The sequence below is a fragment of the Lactuca sativa genome, chromosome 5 (assembly GCF_002870075.4).
Source record: "Lactuca sativa cultivar Salinas chromosome 5, Lsat_Salinas_v11, whole genome shotgun sequence".
NCBI lineage: Eukaryota > Viridiplantae > Streptophyta > Magnoliopsida > Asterales > Asteraceae > Lactuca > Lactuca sativa.
In genome coordinates this window covers 33,205,583-33,222,326 of record NC_056627.2, presented here as the reverse complement: position 1 = coordinate 33,222,326, position 16,744 = coordinate 33,205,583, and positions in this window count along the sequence as shown.

Genomic DNA, 16,744 nt, shown 5'->3' with positions numbered 1-16,744 from the left:
TTGCCCTAATCTGCTTTATTACAAGTCTGATCTTTGAACAGGTTTTTACGATCATAATGGACGCGACGCAATCAAACCCTATTAATATTTCCAACAGCATCGGTTCGACGACAAAGATTCCAATCTTATACATCCATGACTATGAAGTATGGGCGCATCACTTTGAAGACTACGTGATTGGATCGGAGTATAATGGGTACCTCATATGGGAAGCCATCATCAATGGACCGTTTTCTCATTCTGCAACGTCCAGAATTATTAAGACACAAAAGGAGTACAATGATCTGCTAAAGGATGTGAAGGATATTGCACAAGATGAAAAGGACAAATTCCAGTGCAATATTAAGGCGTTAAGGTTGATCAGATTCGCCCTTCAGTCTGACACATTCAGGTTGGTCAGCTCATGCACGACGGCAAAGGAAGTTTGGGATAGACTTCGTGAACTGTATTCTACAGAAGAGGATCTTGAACATTCTATCCAAACTTTGCTTTTATCTGAGTTTGGAGAATTCAGGCAAGGGGCCGAAGAAACGGTGACCCAGACGTTCGATCGCTTCAATCATCTTCTCAGCAAGATGATCAAACATGATATTGAAAGGAAGCTTATCGAACAGAAGGTTACTTTCTTGAATGGACTAAGGTCTGAATGGAGAGCAGTGGTTTCCACAGTCAAAGCCCATGAGCAGTTTAAATCATACTCTTTGGCGAAACTGGTGGGCATTCTCAAGTCCCAAGAGAAGATTGTGCTGCAAGAGAAGAACGTCGTTTCAAGTCTTGGTTCGTTGGCCCTCCTATCAAAAAGTAAAGCTGTGATGGAGGATGAAGACCTCAACTTGGAGGAGTATGACCTCACGTCTGAGGACTATGCCATGATGGTGTCCAATCCCAAAAGGTTCATAAAGAAGAGATTCCCCAGCAATAAAAACCGAAACTGGCAGGGGAGTTACAGCTCTGAAAAGGTGAACAATGAACCGAAGGTTGAGGAGCCCAAGAAGGAACCGAAGGTGGATGGCGATTCCGGAGTAAGCTGTTTCTACTGTGGTGGGAAAAACCACTATGCTAAGGATTGTGTCCTTAAGAAGATGGCTGAAAAGGATGATGGAAATGATGAGGAGGCTGTGTTGCAGAAAAGATTGGATGAGTTGAGAAAGAAGAAGTCTACCGCTAACCCTTCTATTAATGCTCTTATTGTGCAGGGTTCGGTTAAAGATGACGAGTTCGGTAGCACGGAAGTTTGGTCTACCGACTCAGAAGACGATGAAGTGAGGAAGCCTACCCATGGAAAGGCTTATGTGGCCAAGGAGGAAAGCAGTGGAGGAAGATGCTTCATGGTGACTGACGTATCTCAAATGAGGGGATACAACACCGATAGTGGAAGCGATGGACCGAAGGTGCAGGAGGACATGTGCTTTACGGCCAAACCACTCAGCCAGCAGTTCAATGAGCGCGATGAATTGATAAAGAAGGTACAATCGGTTTTTATTTCATCTAAAGTACCACCATCCTCATATGAGAAAGAACTAAAAAACGTTAATACAAGAATTTCTCATCTAGATAGTAGCTTAACTCAAACTCGAGTCACCAATTCTAACCTAACTGATCAATTAAGCAGGGTGGCGTCGAAGAGTGAGGAGCGGAGAATATGGATCGAGTTAAAGGAGTCGGAATTAGTTAAAGTTAAAGACGAAAACATTTATTTGCAAAGAGACAATTTAAAATTGTTAAAACAGCGGAATGTTTTTTGTTTAATTGCTAAACGTTTATATTCTAATATTACTCAGCTTCACTTGGATTGTGAAATAGGCCAAAAGATCCATCACATGATTTTGCCCTTCCTAGAGTTTAAGGAGGATGAAATCGATGCCGAAGCCTACAATTGTGAGAGTGTGATATCGTCTGATAATGTCAATCCGACCTACATGTATGGACTGGACAAAATTGAGTCCTTCGTTAAATCCAAGGACCACAAGGACATGCTTAAAAATCTTTTGGATGAAAATGACAGACTTAAACTGAGAACTGAAACCATGCAAAAATTTGACTCTTTAAACGCCAACGTAAGCTCAGAAAACAAAATTGATGTTGAAAATGCATCCGAGCTTAACGAGGACGAAAACATGAGTGAAATTTCTGTAGAGGACACGGTTGACTGCTCAGAATTTATTAAAAGCGAACCTGAAAACCACAAGAATCTTATTTCTGAAAATTCAGTGGAGTTCGCTCGATTGTCCCAACAAAAGTCCCCGAAATTAGCAGAGAAAGCAGTCGTGTATCAAAAGGTCAGGACCACTCCGAATCAAGTATACAAGGTGACTGGAGTAACCGAACATCAGACTGCTGAACTCACAGCTATTGTAAACGAAGACAATGCTGATGGTTGCGATGAGTACTTCTGGGAAGCTCTAATAGATAATGCAAACGAAACTGTTGGCTTATCTGAAAGAACCTCCTAGATGAGTAAAGGAAGATACATACCTGAACCCTTGAATAAGCCGGATAATTTCGATGAGCCAAGCTCCAGTGGTACGAAAGATATTCCTCAAGGGGATGATCGTTCGGCAAAAGGAGACATTCCCTCTCCCTCAGCTCAAAGTGGAACTTCTTCAGATATTCCCTCTGCTCCCTCGGCTCAAAGTAAAACTCCTACAGTTCAAAAGGAACCAGCCAAGGAGACTCCGAAAACGAAAGCGAATGTTCATCATCAACCTAAGCAGATGAGGAATAGGAAGAGAGAAAGGAACCAAAGATACAGGAAGAACCTTTCTGAAAGGAAACAATTCTGGCAATCCCAGAATGCATACTTCTCACACCAAGACAAGAATCTGAAGTATGAAAACAATCCTGTAGGAAAGCCTGATAGTCACAACAACCGAAAGCAAACGTTCGGTTCTGAAAAAGACTTCAACCGAAACCAAAGGTTCGGTTCTGAGAACAACTCCAACCGAACGCAAAGGTTCGGTTCTGAAGTCAAAAGAGAACAAGACTCTAAGGTCAGTCCCTCCAATGATCAAAAGCAAAAGGGTCACCCAGAGTCTCCAGCCATGAAATCCTCTCAATCCAAATCCACTCATTCTAATTCTTCTCGTTCTTCTAATTCTTCTACTTCCACCAATTCATCTCCATCTTGCTCTAAAGCTAATTCTGTTTGTTCTCAAAAATCTCATTCGTCAGCTGAACAAAAGGGCAAATAGAAGGTTAATGAACCCAAGCCAGAGTCCAAATCAAACGCACCTAATCCTAACAAAATAAAAGTTTTTACCATTAAAAAGAAAGATGAAACAACTCTTATAAAACGAACATATCTAGTTGACATCTCTCTTACTGTTCCTGTTCCCATGAAAAGCTCACATGGACCCAAGAAACTTTGGGTTCCTAAATCTGCTTAATTTTTCCAAGTTATAAGTGACGAGCAGTTCGATGAAGAATGGTACATCGATAGTGGCTGCTCACGTCACATGACAGGGAGGAAAGAGGAGCTCAGGGAATACAGATCTCTTGCAAATGGTGGCAACGTCAAGTTTGGAAATAATTCTTTCGGCACCATAAAGGGATACGGGATGATAACAAATGGGGACTTTACTATAAGGAAGGTGGCTTATGTGGAAGGACTCCAACACAACCTCATAAGTGTATCTCAACTTGTTGGAGGTACAGGTCTCAAAGTCTCATTCGATGATGAAGGTTCTGAAATCATAGAGAAAAAGACAAAGAAAGTAATTCTCAAGTCAGAGCGAAAAGGTGAAATGTTTCCCTTAAACCTTAAACCCATCAAAGGAAACCCAGCTATATGCTTGTTATCAAAAGCTCAATCCGACGAAAGCTGGTTGTGGCACCGAAGACTCTCTCATCTCAACTTTAAAGATATCAACCGACTTGTCACTGGAGGTCATGTTAGGGGTCTTCCATTGCTCAAGTTTGACAGAGAGCATTTGTGTGCTGCATGCGAAATGGGGAAACAGAGTCGTCAAAGTCACTTATCTGTAATCAACACAAAAGTTGTTGAACCACTCGAATTACTTCATATTGATTTGTGTGCTCCTTCATCTATCGAAACCATCAGTGGTAACAAGTATATTCTTGTTATTGTTGATGATTTTTCACGATTTACATGGGTGTTCTTTCTAAAGCTCAAATCTGTCACACCCCAAAACCACGAACGGCGGAAACGTTCTGGGGCGGAGGACGTCATGTATGCATCACAACAAATGTAAAGTAGTAAACAAGCAACAACATCATCCATTGCATCAATAGTATAATTTTAGTTACAAGTGTTTTCTTTCATTGTACAAGATATGATAATAACTTATCAAAATAAAAGACGAGTCTTGACTGCTCCGTCTTCTCTGAACCTTGTATCGACACCTGTCTATTTGTAACCTGAGAATACAAGTTATTTTGAAAGAGTAGATCAGCATTTAAGCTGGTGAGTTCATAAGTATTTAATGTCATTGCTTTGATTAGTCGATATGAAAGACTGGTAAATGAATGATGAAACATTTAGTATAAGTACGAAAAACTCTAGAAAATCCCATATTTCCTACTAGTATAAAAGTAGTCTTCTACCAAGACTCGAATGTTTTGAAAGTAGTCTTTTACCTAGACCTGACTGTTTTGAAAGTACGCATCTCTTGAAAATGTGATGGTTTTTCCTTGTTTAACTCTTATTAGTAGTCTCTTAAGTATACCTGAAATGGTATCAACCTAGAACATCCGTAGACTGTTCATTTACCTCTGTTGCTAACAGCCGGGTTTAGGAATAGTTAGTCCCTTCTGTATACCCACGATGGTATCAACCTAGAACATCCGTAGATTGTTCATTTACCTCTGTAGCTAGCAGTGGTTATCGGAATGGTTAGTCCCTCAAAGTATGATGTGGTACTAGGAGATAAAGTCCCAGTCTACCTCGTCGATGATGTGATTGAATCACAAGGTAAAGATAGAAAGGCGAACAATATAACCGTATCTAGACATATAACATGTAATATTAAATTGCCATATGATGTCTATGTAAAAGTATTCATGTACAAGTATTCATGTAAAAGTATTCCTTCATATAACATGTAGTCTGGACTCATGAATGAACTGACTCTGGTGTAATTTCTTGTAGTAGTGAAAATGTTTTGTTTACTCTAAACCATTCCTATAATAGTTTACTAGAATGTAATTGATGAGTGTCCAAGTAGGTTTATACACCTTTGCTACCCAGGAGTATCGAAACTAAATTAACTGGTGGAACATTTATGACCATATATGTATACATGATATATAACTAATATTTAAACGACCTTCGGAGGAGTACCCGATATCCCACCAGACCACATCCAAATCGAGGAAAAGGAAACAGGGTGGATAGCCTTTCTAAGTCTTTTAAACATTTCTTATATAACTATACATATAGAGGCATGCAATTTATAATATACAAGCATAAAGAAGTTTTGTAAACAAAACATATATATGTATATGGTTATATATATGTATAAATTTTAAAAGATGATTTGGTATGTTTCGTAATTGTTGTTCATATTCTTACGTTTTTATTAGAAACTTTGCATGAAATAATCCTTAAGTTTGATACCTAAGACCTTTTTGAACTTATCACTTTTGTAAAAATGGTAATTAAACATATTTAAATGATTGTGTTTTAACTTCCTTAATGTATAAACATTGCTAAAAAAATGTTAGAAGGTGTTAATAAATGTATAAACCAATTTTGACAGTTTTACCCTTTACTGTCCCTGTTTTTAGAAAACTCATATAAAAATCCTCGTAAGTCAAAAACTGAATCCGTCACCTCTGAGAGTTTATAAAATGAGTCTACTTTGTTCCTAATTTTTATTATGATTTTTAGTGGTCTCAAACTAGTGTGAAAATGAACATCTTCACAGACTGGTCCGAAATCACTTCTGAAATGACAGGCAGTTTTATAAAAATCGCCATAAATTGTAGAAAAATCGTATGAACGCGTGCGAGTAGTCATTAGAAAGGTATAAACTTGAACTATTTGCATATTGTACAGTTTTGAAAGATATTAAGTTTAAGATGGTCAAAACAGTCCGTGAACAGGACTCAACTTTTCTGTAGAAAGCTGTCATTTAAATTTGAGTTATGTTTAGTGTTCTAACTTGTATTCCCCCCCTTAAAACTTGAATAAAACATGAAAATATAGGGGTATGAACTCACCTTATGTTAATACTTGAAGAATGAAAAGTTGAAGATGAACTTTTGGTTGTTGGTTTGATGCTCCAAAACAGCCACTCTTTTGACTATGTTGCTGTCACGAAAATTTCACAGCAAAAGTGCAAGAAAAAGGGTAGTTTACTCACTGTTTTGAATCAATAATTTTGATTATCAAAACAAGTAACTTCCAGGGGTATTTGGTGGTAAAAATATCAAGCAAAAGGAAGGTGTAGATGGGTGAAATGGTGGCTGAAACACAAAAGGGACAGCAGCCCTTTAGTTCATGGTTTTGATGGCTTTGGAAGGAAGTTCTTGTGCTTGAAAATGAGATGAAGGTTGAGAGTAATTCCCTGGAGTATTGGCTGGTCAAATGAGGGTAAAATGAAGATGAAATTTCGTGATTATGAAGGAGGAAAGAGTGGAAGAGGATAAGGGGACAAAACCTAGACTAGCTTGTGATGGGATGTGAGTTTAAGTGATGTGATCTTGTCTAGCCACTTGCTTGGGTGGTTGTTTAGAGATAGAGTTAGTTAACTAACTAACTACTAGTTATTTAGTTAGTTAGGAGTTCTAGTTAAGGAGAGGGAAGGTCTTAATCTCGAAAATTAGAAGAGGGATTAATAAGCATTCTTAGTAAAATGTCATAAGTGATTAAGCACTTATTAGTTAAGTTGGCACTTATCTCCACCAATTCTCTTATCTTAATTGATTTAGACATCATAAAACTTTCATGAAATCATTTTAATTCATGACTTATAACTAGTCATTCACTAGATAATAATACATATATACAAATACATACATATATACTTAGTATAAAATAACAATGTAGTTTTTGTGTATTTGAACTTTAATGTTTATGTTTTATTCTTTTTATTCAAAAACACTTAAATACATTTTAATTATACCTTTTAATAATTCATTTTATATTTTAATTTATTTAAATATAAAATTTATTGAGCAATGTATAATTTCGTGACATTTAACCGGTTAACCATATCGTTAAACACGTTTTGTCACTTTGGTTCGTATATTTGTCAAATTTAGATCCTTCACATCTATTAAGCAAACGATTTACATAGAACCTAACTTACTTATCAACTAGAGACATGTTGATACAAAAATTAAGTTTGTTGCATTTAAATGATGTTATATGCTAATTTCACAAACCGGTGATGGTTCGATGTCATACATCATAACGAAATTTATCAATAGTTACTTGTTTTATAATTCACAATAACTTATTTAAATAAAAGAGGTTAAATTCCTTCAACCATTCTTAATAAAATACTCATATTGCTTAATAATCAAAAGATAGCATCGTACGATCGTTCCTATTTTTACCAATTGTTACATTTCCCCCCGTTAAAAGAATTTCGCCCCGAAATTCAACTTGTAGACGGGATATCACTAAACAATTGGGGGTGTTTCTTTTTTTTTTTTATATATTTTTTTTATTTGATTCGCGCGTTCCCTAGTGAATCCAGGTCCTCGCTTGGCGTTCCAACGGGCCTTCACTATGGGTATGCGGCTTTGTTTCGTCCTTTTGACCTCCTGATCCATGATTTCCACCGATTCTTCGATGAAGTTTAGACTCCCGTTGATTTCAATTTCATCCAGTGGAATAACAAGAGTCTCATCAGACAAGATCTTCTTCCGATCCTGGGATGCCTTCAATCATTCACGGGTTTGAACAATCTTCTCTGTAGTTTCTCGTATGATCTGGGGGCTGGTGAAAGTGTTGTTAGGAACTTGCCTGTTAGCTATTTGTGTGTCACCTACCTCATCCCATCAAAGAGGTGATCTACACCTGCTTCTGCAGAGAGCTTCGAATGACGTGACCTTGATGTTAATGTAATAGTTGATGTTGTATAAGGATTCGATGAATGGTTCTTCCTCTTTGTCTTTCAGTTTGAGGGTGATAAAAAGGACTTCTTTAACGACTATTAAAAACACGAGGCGAATCGCCTGTCCCTTATCCAAAATGATAGATAGTGGTATACTATGCAGTCTCGCAATTTTCTTTGTATATGCTCCTGTTAGCTTTTCTATTTTTCTTTGTATCCTTGGTCGGTAGAAAGTGTGTGGGTTTGGTTGATTTGTCTACGATCGCTCAAGTGGTAGCATGTCCATCCACTGTCCTGGGTAACTTGTCATGGAGTTCATGGTATGACTCATAACTGATTCATCTATCATCTCTTTGTGTTTATAAGTCGTGTATAGTTAAGATTGAAAAGACAGTCGAATCGGTGATTCTATTCTAAGCCCACATCCAAACAAGGAAAAGGATTTAAAGCGGAATTACCAACCCTAAGTCCGTAGAATCTTGATTATATAGGACTCCAATATATACACTTAGTAATCATAGATTCACTAGTATGGGTCCATAGTCTCTACTTGAGTGGGGTGATTAACTTGGGTGAGATGGCATTTACCACAACCCTTTTCCGCAACTACTACACTTAGGTTGATTTTTGAACTCGGGTTACCGTATGGATGGTATTCCCAGGAGATCTTCTCCGAATATATCGAGAAGGTTACGGGCTTTTTCAACATCCATGATGTCTTTCTCTTCTTGTTTCTTATCCACAGCACAGGCTAGGACGGCGTGGTGCCTCCTGTGTAGGTACTTCTGAGTCTTGTTGCAAAAGGTGAGTCGGGGGATTGTGTCCGGTTTGTCGTTATAGACAACGAGGGTTCTATTACTCGATGGGTTTAGGCGAATGGCCTTTTCTTAATATATGATATCGGTATGGTGAGGAAACTAACTAATACGTTGTTAAAATGAAAATGTCGTAAATTTTTATTGTGACCGGTTTTAGGATGATTTGAATGAATTGGTTGATTTAGTGTTAGAGTGCACCCTATGTACACGTCTCTAGTGCTTTTGATTATTCCAATTCTACTGTAAATATTTCGTTTAAGTTTTTGAGGTTTTTGGTTGAGAAATTGATTAAATCTACGACTCACAATACTCCTCTCCGCGTTGCTATTATATAGTATCCATGCATATGTGCTATCGGGAAAGATCGTACCGGAATCTCAGCGGGGTCTATTACTGCTTTCCCACGCTCTGTTGCTAAAACACTTCTGATGCTCTTGACATCTTTGTTTTTAGTCTCCGGGAACTCCTTTATGAAATGCCCTACTTCTCCACATCTGTAGCAAGTCCGACTCATCCTAGCTTTTGTGTTCTGGTTGGTCTGTTGAGCCGGCACCCTACAGAACTTTGTGGTATGCCCCTTTTTCATTATAGTTCTTGCAATGCATTTCCCTGCACTTTCCTTTGTGATGAAAGCTACACTTGGTGCATTTTGGCAGGTTTCCAACATATGGTCTTGTTGGCACTGAGGTAGTAGGGATGGTGGTGGTATGGAATGTCACTGTTTGTTGTACAAGTTGAGGTATCGTGGATTGGTGAATAATAAAATCCAACCACTGAAAGAGACTTGGAAATGTCTCCGTATCTAACTTGCTATGGTCCAATGACTTAACTAAAGCAGGTTTCAGATAGACTCCAATGAGAGTATGATAAGAGTACTTGAATGATGGAAATGACACAAAAGTTAGCCGGCGGTCAATATCTTGGATATTTACGGCGTAAAGGTTTAGGAAAATGGCCTTGTAAAGGTCTTACATCATATACACAGGAGATAGTTCCTGACAGTATAAAGACCTAACTAAAGTACTTACGGTACAAGATAATTTCATAGAAAGTGCCACATCAGGCATAGACAGAAGAATACGATTCCTCTTTTTGTAAGGGATATAAAGTAAAGCGTCTACTACTGGTGACGGTAATTCCTCTGGTGAATTCTTAGTTCAACCAATTGACGTTCCATGTCAAGTAGGTGTCTCTATTACACCCTCTGGCGTACTTGGAGCTCTATGACTTTGGCTCGGGTTTTCAGCTAGTGTTTGCAGCAGGTTCTCATGGTTTCTTTCTGACCTCTTGTGAGCATCTTCTAGATGAGTGGTGTGGAGGGTATTCATTCTTGCATCGGTGACAACTTCGGCAATCTGATGTTGGGCTGTCCTGCCTTGAATCTCATTTTGGGCCACTCTGCGGACCATGATTGGCAAGATTCTACCTGCTGATCCCCCATTGCTCAGGTCGTAAAAGTTTCGGTCGCCAATAAATGGCATGGGCTGATCTTGTTCTTGGCTTCATGTTTCCAAGCATTCCACCGAATCAGGCGTCGGGCCAAGAAGAGCTGGACGAGGGTTAGGAATTGGAAAGGGAGTTGCTCGAGGTAGGTTCTCAACCTCTAGTTCGGAAATAGCATCGGCTGAAAGGTTTTCATCATGATGATCATCCAAAGGGATAGGATGATCATTCTCTGGTTCTTCTCCAAACCAACCAGCTATGACTTCATTCGGAAGATACTGGTGGTCAAGGGGATGGAGCCCAACTATGATTTCTATGCGAGAATTTAGGGTAAGTGGATAATTATTAGACGAACTATCTAGATAATTATTTAGAAAACCCTCATTAGTTACATCACTATTTGTGAAGTGCATACCAGCTATGTGTAATCTAAACAGGATAGACCTTCGAATAAGTGACCTTATTTCCAAATTCACACAGAATAGAGGTAAGGCAAAATTATCACTGATTCTAAGTCTATAACATCCTAATTACATGTAGCCATAGTGTATCCACTTAGCAACTATCAACTTAGTAATGAGGATCCTGTTTTAAATTCTCAAGTATAAAGTACTTATAGTAACACCAAATACTCCTATAGTATTTTAATTTTAATGTTATGTTCTATTGTTCTCATTGTGGTAGGGTTGGTAAGATTTTAGCATTGTTGCGACTACACATTTAAACTTAGGCACATGCTAGTCAACCCTCGGATAATATAGGCGATCAGGCTATATCTTCCCAGTTTTGACCATATGTCTCTAAGCCCACTTGTGTTGCCCAACAATCGTAATTCTTTTGTACAGTCCTAGTGGTACTGATTTTTAGTATGAATGCAGCACGTATACTTACTTAAATATTTTATTATTTAAAGTATAAACTCTAAATCAGAGTATTTTTAATCCCATTGTATTTATAGTTAGTATATCTTTTATGGGTTGATATACTCAATTCACTATAAACAATGCTCTGATACCAATCTGTCACACCCCAAAACCACGAACGGCGGAAACGTTCTGGGGCGGAGGACGTCATGTATGCATCACAACAAATGTAAAGTAGTAAACAAGCAACAACATCATCCATTGCATCAATAGTATAATTTTAGTTACAAGTGTTTTCTTTCATTGTACAAGATATGATAATAACTTATCAAAATAAAAGACGAGTCTTGACTGCTCCGTCTTCTCTGAACCTTGTATCGACACCTGTCTATTTGTAACCTGAGAATACAAGTTATTTTAAAAGAGTAGATCAGCATTTAAGCTGGTGAGTTCATAAGTAATTAATGTCATTGCTTTGATTAGTTGATATGAAAGACTGGTAAATGAATGATGAAACATTTAGTATAAGTACGAAAAACTCTAGAAAATCCCATATTTCCTACTAGTATAAAAGTAGTCTTCTACCAAGACTCGAATGTTTTGAAAGTAGTCTTTTACCTACACCTGACTGTTTTGAAAGTACGCATCTCTTGAAAATGTGATGGTTTTTCCTTGTTTAACTCTTATTAGTAGTCTCTTAAGTATACCTGAAATGGTATCAACCTAGAACATCCGTAGACTGTTCATTTACCTCTGTAGCTAGCAGTGGTTATCGGAATGGTTAGTCCCTCAAAGTATGATGTGGTACTAGGAGATAAAGTCCTAGTCTACCTCGTCGATGATGTGATTGAATCACAAGGTAAAGATAGAAAGGCGAACAATATAACCGTATCTAGACATATAACATGTAATATTAAATTGCCATATGATGTCTATGTAAAAGTATTCATGTACAAGTATTCATGTAAAAGTATTCCTTCATATAACATGTAGTCTGGACTCATGAATGAACTGACTCTGGTGTAATTTCTTGTAGTAGTGAAAATGTTTTGTTTACTCTAAACTATTCCTATAATAGTTTACTAGAATGTAATTGATGAGTGTCCAAGTAGGTTTATACAGCTTTGCTACCCAGGAGTATCGAAACTAAATTAACTGGTGGAACATTTATGACCATATATGTATACATGATATATAACTAATATTTAAACGACCTTCGGAGGAGTACCCGATATCCCACCAGACCACATCCAAATCGAGGAAAAGGAAACAGGGTGGATAGCCTTTCTAAGTCTTTTAAACATTTCTTATATAACTATACATATAGAGGCATGCAATTTATAATATAAAAGCATAAAGAAGTTTTGTAAACAAAACATATATATGTATATGGTTATATATATGTATAAATTTTAAAAGATGATTTGGTATGTTTCGTAATTGTTGTTCATATTCTTACGTTTTTATTAGAAACTTTGCATGAAATAATCCTTAAGTTTGATACCTAAGACCTTTTTGAACTTATCACTTTTGTAAAAATGGTAATTAAACATATTTAAATGATTGTGTTTTAACTTCCTTAATGTATAAACATTGCTAAAAAAATGTTAGAAGGTGTTAATAAATGTATAAACCACTTTTGACAGTTTTACCCTTTACTGTCCCTGTTTTTAGAAAACTCATATAAAAATCCTCGTAAGTCAAAAACTGAATCCGTCACCTCTGAGAGTTTATAAAATGAGTCTACTTTGTTCCTAATTTTTATTATGATTTTTAGTGGTCTGAAACTAGTGTGAAAATGAACATCTTCACAGACTGGTCCGAAATCACTTCTGAAATGACAGGCAGTTTTATAAAAATCGCCATAAATTGTAGAAAAATCGTATGAACGCGTGCGAGTAGTCATTAGAAAGGTATAAACTTGAACTATTTGCATATTGTACAGTTTTGAAAGATATTAAGTTTAAGATGGTCAAAACAGTCCGTGAACAGGACTCAACTTTTCTGTAGAAAGCTGTCATTTAAATTTGAGTTATGTTTAGTGTTCTAACTTGTATTCCCCCCCTTAAAACTTGAATAAAACATGAAAATGTAGGGGTATGAACTCACCTTATGTGAATACTTGAAGAATGGAAAGTTGAAGATGAACTTTTGGTTGTTGGTTTGATGCTCCAAAACAGCCACTCTTTTGGCTATGTTGCTGTCACGAAAATTTCACAGCAAAAGTGCAAGAAAAAGGGTAGTTTACTCACTGTTTTGAATCAATAATTTTAAGTATCAAAACAAGTAACTTCCAGGGGTATTTGGTGGTAAAAATATCAAGCAAAAGGAAGGTGTAGATGGGTGAAATGGTGGCTGAAACACAAAAGGGACAGCAGCCCTTTAGTTTATGGTTTTGATGGCTTTGGAAGGAAGTTCTTGTGCTTGAAAATGAGATGAAGGTTGAGAGTAATTCCCTGGAGTATTGGCTGGTCAAATGAGGGTAAAATGAAGATGAAATTTCGTGATTATGAAGGAGGAAAGAGTGGAAGAGGATAAGGGGACAAAACCTAGACTAGCTTGTGATGGGATGTGAGTTTAAGTGATGTGATCTTGTCTAGCCACTTGCTTGGGTGGTTGTTTAGAGATAGAGTTAGTTAACTAACTAACTACTAGTTATTTAGTTAGTTAGGAGTTCTATTTAAGGAGAGGGAAGGTCTTAATCTCGAAAATTAGAAGAGGGATTAATAAGCATTCTTAGTAAAATGTCTTAAGTGATTAAGCACTTATTAGTTAAGTTGGCACTTATCTCCACCAATTCTCTTATCTTAATTGATTTAGACATCATAAAACTTTCATGAAATCATTTTAATTCATGACTTATAACTAGTCATTCACTAGATAATAATACATATATACAAATACATACATGTATACTTAGTATAAAATAACAATGTAGTTTTTGTGTATTTGAACTTTAATGTTTATGTTTTATTCTTTTTATTCAAAAACACTTAAATACATTTTAATTATACCTTTTAATAATTCATTTTATATTTTAATTTATTTAAATATAAAATTTATTGAGCAATGTATAATTTCGTGACATTTAACCAGTTAACCATATCGTTAAACACGTTTTGTCACTTTGGTTCGTATATTTGTCAAATTTAGATCCTTCACATCTATTAAGCAAACGATTTACATAGAACCTAACTTACTTATCAACTAGAGACATGTTGATACAAAAATTAAGTTTGTTGCATTTAAATGATGTTATATGCTAATTTCACAAACCGGTGATGGTTCGATGTCATACATCATAACGAAATTTATCAATAGTTACTTGTTTTATAATTCACAATAACTTATTTAAATAAAAGAGGTTAAATTCCTTCAATCATTCTTAATAAAATACTCATATTGCTTAATAATCAAAAGATAGCATCGTACGATCGTTCCTATTTTTACCAATTGTTACAAAATCTGAAGCGACTCAAAAGCTGAAAGTGTTTATCAAGCAAATTGAAGTACAGCTCAAAAAGGTTGTTCGCAACATCAGGAGCGACAATGGTCTTGAATTCAAGAACAAAGAGTTTGAAGAGTTTCTTGCAGAAAAGGGAATTAGTCACAATTTCTCAGCTCCCTACACACCACAACAGAACGGAATAGTCGAAAGACGAAACCGATCTTTGTGTGAAGCTGCCCGAACTATGCTAAGTTTCGCTTCCTTACCTCTTTATTTTTGGGCTGACGCTATTTCTGCTGCTTGTTTTACACAGAACAGGTCCTATCTCAATAAGCGATTCACGCTCACACCATATGAGATACTAAACAACAGAAAGCCCAATGTGAAATTTTTCCATGTGTTCGGCTCAAGGTGTTTCATCTTTAACTCTAAAGAACACCGCAACAAGTTTGATGTCAAAGCCGACGAGGGAATTTTTCTGGGTTACTCACTCACATCCAAGGCGTACAGGGTCCTAAACAAGCGTTCGAGAAGGATTGAAGAGACATACTATGTGACCTTTGACAATAGCTATGTCAAGAAGCTACAGGCCAAAGAAGACACCGCTGGGGAAATCTTTCCTCAAACTGGCCGTCACAGTCTCGATCGCCAATTTATACGAGAAATTTCTGGAGCTCTTTGACGAACCGGAGAAAGCTTCACTCTCCGAAGCAAGTGCAGCAGACAACAAAGTTGATCATATGAAGCGGATTGTCGAAGATGCTGCAAGGAGAATGCATGAAGGAGGATCGACCACTGATGACTCTCCATCCAACAATGCTTCAATCGAGGGGGAGCCAAGCTCAAATGTTGAGGGGGAGCCAAGCTCACAAGTCCAGGGGGAGTCAAGTTCTACAACTTCAACCGAAGGTCCTTCACCAACCGAAGGTGCTTCTCCAACCGAAGATGCCTCTCCAAATGAAGGTGCTTCAACGCATGAAAGTCCAGCACCACAAGAAACCCCTGAACCTCATGTTTCTCAAAACTCATCAATTGAGGGGAAGCATGATGATATGACATTTGATTACGATAGCCAATCTGAGCCAGAAGAAATGATCAATGCTGAACTAGACCCAACCTTTGATCCGAATTACCCTCCTCTTACCAAATGGACCAGAGATCATCCTATCTCTCAAGTAGTTGGTGATGTATCTGAAAAGGTTCTGACCCGATCACAACTGAAGGCAAAACAGACATCCTTATTTTCAAAGGTTGAGTTTTGTATGTTTAACTCATTCGTATCAAAAGTTGAACCGAAGACAGTTAACACTGCCCTCGATCACTCCGATTGGGTTCAAGCAATGCAAGAAGAACTAAATGAGTTTGAAAGGAACAAAGTCTGGCGCCTCATTCCAATTCCTCCAGATGCTTCGGTTGTTGGTCTCAAATGGGTTTTTAGGAACAAATTGGACAAGGAAGGCAATGTTATAAGGAACAAGGCTCATCTGGTGGTAAAGGGATACTGTCAGGAGGAAGGGATAGACTATGAAGAGACTTTCGCTCCAGTAGCTAGCCTAGAATCTGTTAGAATATTTCTGGCTTATGCTGCTCACAAAAACTTTGAGGTTTTCCAAATGGACGTCAAGTGTGCATTTCTCAATGGAGAACTCGAAGAAACTGTGTATGTGGAGCAACCTCCTGGGTTCGTGAACGAAAAATATCCAAATCATTGCTATATTCTGGATAAAGCTGTATACGGCCTCAAACAAGCTCCGAGAGCCTGGTATGAAACGCTTACAAAATTTTTAAAGATGTCCAAATTTAAACAAGGTTCGGTTGACCCAACCTTCTTTCGCAAAAAGGAAGATAACCACCTTATGATAGTTCAAATTTATGTCGATGACATCATCTTTGGCTCCATGAATCCCAGCTTAACAGCTGAATTCAGAAAGCTGATGGAGACTAAGTTTGAAATGAGCTCAATGGGTCCTATTAACTTTTTCCTTGGTTTAAACATAAGACAAGGACCCGAAGGCATCTTTATTAATCAGGAAGCTTACACGAAGACTCTCTTAGCAAAGTTTGGCATGATGGGAGACTCAAAAGTCAAAGTCCCAATGGCATTCGACACCAAGCTTACCCCATCTCTAGACAAACCGGCTGTCGATA